The following is a 2500-nucleotide window of genomic DNA, read 5'->3' as shown; positions in this document are numbered from 1 at the left end:
GTTAGGGTTAGGGTTAGGGTTAGGGTTAGGGTTAGGGTTAGGGTTAGGGTTAGGGTTAGGGTTAGGGTTAGGGTTAGGTTAGGGTTAGGGTTAGGGTTAGGGTTAGGGTTAGGGTTAGGGTTAGGGTTAGGGTTAGGGTTAGGGTTAGGGTTAGGGTTAGGGTTAGGGTTAGGGTTAGGGTTAGGGTTAGGGTTAGGGTTAGGGTTAGGGTTAGGGTTAGGGTTAGGGTTAGGGTTAGGGTTAGGGTTAGGGTTAGGGTTAGGGTTAGGGTTAGGGTTAGGGTTAGGGTTAGGGTTAGGGTTAGGGTTAGGGTTAGGGTTAGGGTTAGGGTTAGGGTTAGGGTTAGGGTTAGGGTTAGGGTTAGGGTTAGGGTTAGGGTTAGGGTTAGGGTTAGGGTTAGGGTTAGGGTTAGGGTTAGGGTTAGGGTTAGGGTTAGGGTTAGGGTTAGGGTTAGGGTTAGGGTTAGGGTTAGGGTTAGGGTTAGGGTTAGGGTTAGGGTTAGGGTTAGGGTTAGGGTTAGGGTTAGGGTTAGGGTTAGGTTAGGGTTAGGGTTAGGGTTAGGGTTAGGGTTAGGGTTAGGGTTAGGGTTAGGGTTAGGGTTAGGGTTAGGGTTAGGGTTAGGGTTAGGGTTAGGGTTAGGGTTAGGGTTAGGGTTAGGGTTAGGGTTAGGGTTAGGGTTAGGGTTAGGGTTAGGGTTAGGGTTAGGGTTAGGGTTAGGGTTAGGGTTAGGGTTAGGGTTAGGGTTAGGGTTAGGGTTAGGGTTAGGGTTAGGGTTAGGGTTAGGGTTAGGGTTAGGGTTAGGGTTAGGGTTAGGGTTAGGGTTAGGGTTAGGGTTAGGGTTAGGGTTAGGGTTAGGGTTAGGGTTAGGGTTAGGGTTAGGGTTAGGGTTAGGGTTAGGGTTAGGGTTAGGGTTAGGGTTCGGGTTAGGGTTAGGGTTAGGGTTAGGGTTAGGGTTAGGGTTAGGGTTAGGGTTAGGGTTAGGGTTAGGGTTAGGGTTAGGGTTAGGGTTAGGGTTAGGGTTAGGGTTAGGGTTAGGGTTAGGGTTAGGGTTAGGGTTAGGGTTAGGGGTTAGGTTAGGGTTAGGGTTAGGGTTAGGGTTAGGGTTAGGGTTAGGGTTAGGGTTAGGGTTAGGGTTAGGGTTAGGGTTAGGGTTAGGGTTAGGGTTAGGGTTAGGGTTAGGGTTAGGGTTAGGGTTAGGGTTAGGGTTAGGGTTAGGGTTAGGGTTAGGGTTAGGGTTAGGGTTAGGGTTAGGGTTAGGGTTAGGGTTAGGGTTAGGGTTAGGGTTAGGGTTAGGGTTAGGGTTAGGGTTAGGGTTAGGGTTAGGGTTAGGGTTAGGGTTAGGGTTAGGGTTAGGGTTAGGGTTAGGGTTAGGGTTAGGGTTAGGGTTAGGGTTAGGGTTAGGGTTAGGGTTAGGGTTAGGGTTAGGGTTAGGGTTAGGGTTAGGGTTAGGGTTAGGGTTAGGGTTAGGGTTAGGGTTAGGGTTAGGGTTAGGGTTAGGGTTAGGGTTAGGGTTAGGGTTAGGGTTAGGGTTAGGGTTAGGGTTAGGGTTAGGGTTAGGGTTAGGGTTAGGGTTAGGGTTAGGGTTAGGGTTAGGGTTAGGGTTAGGGTTAGGGTTAGGGTTAGGGTTAGGGTTAGGGTTAGGGTTAGGGTTAGGGTTAGGGTTAGGGTTAGGGTTAGGGTTAGGGTTAGGGTTAGGGTTAGGGTTAGGGTTAGGGTTAGGGTTAGGGTTAGGGTTAGGGTTAGGGTTAGGGTTAGGGTTAGGGTTAGGGTTAGGGTTAGGGTTAGGGTTAGGGTTAGGGTTAGGGTTAGGGTTAGGGTTAGGGTTAGGGTTAGGGTTAGGGTTAGGGTTAGGGTTAGGGTTAGGGTTAGGGTTAGGGTTAGGGTTAGGGTTAGGGTTAGGGTTAGGGTTAGGGTTAGGGTTAGGGTTAGGGTTAGGGTTAGGGTTAGGGTTAGGGTTAGGGTTAGGGTTAGGGTTAGGGTTAGGGTTAGGGTTAGGGTTAGGGTTAGGGTTAGGGTTAGGGTTAGGGTTAGGGTTAGGGTTAGGTTAGGGTTAGGGTTAGGGTTAGGGTTAGGGTTAGGGTTAGGGTTAGGGTTAGGGTTAGGGTTAGGGTTAGGGTTAGGGTTAGGGTTAGGGTTAGGGTTAGGGTTAGGGTTTAGGGTTAGGGTTAGGGTTAGGGTTAGGGTTAGGGTTAGGGTTAGGGTTAGGGTTAGGGTTAGGGTTAGGGTTAGGGTTAGGGTTAGGGTTAGGGTTAGGGTTAGGGTTAGGGTTAGGGTTAGGGTTAGGGTTAGGGTTAGGGTTAGGGTTAGGGTTAGGGGTTAGGGTTAGGGTTAGGGTTAGGGTTAGGGTTAGGGTTAGGGTTAGGGTTAGGGTTAGGGTTAGGGTTAGGGTTAGGGTTAGGGTTAGGGTTAGGGTTAGGGTTAGGGTTAGGGTTAGGGTTAGGGTTAGGGTTAGGGTTAGGGTTAGGGTTAGGGTTAGGGTTAGGGTTAGGGTTAGGGTTAG

This window comes from Peromyscus californicus, unplaced genomic scaffold (assembly GCF_007827085.1).
Source record: "Peromyscus californicus insignis strain IS unplaced genomic scaffold, ASM782708v3 Scaffold_27__1_contigs__length_724164, whole genome shotgun sequence".
NCBI classification, from domain to species: domain Eukaryota; kingdom Metazoa; phylum Chordata; class Mammalia; order Rodentia; family Cricetidae; genus Peromyscus; species Peromyscus californicus.
The sequence above is the reverse complement of the archived record's forward strand: the minus strand, read 5'-3'. Positions refer to the sequence as shown.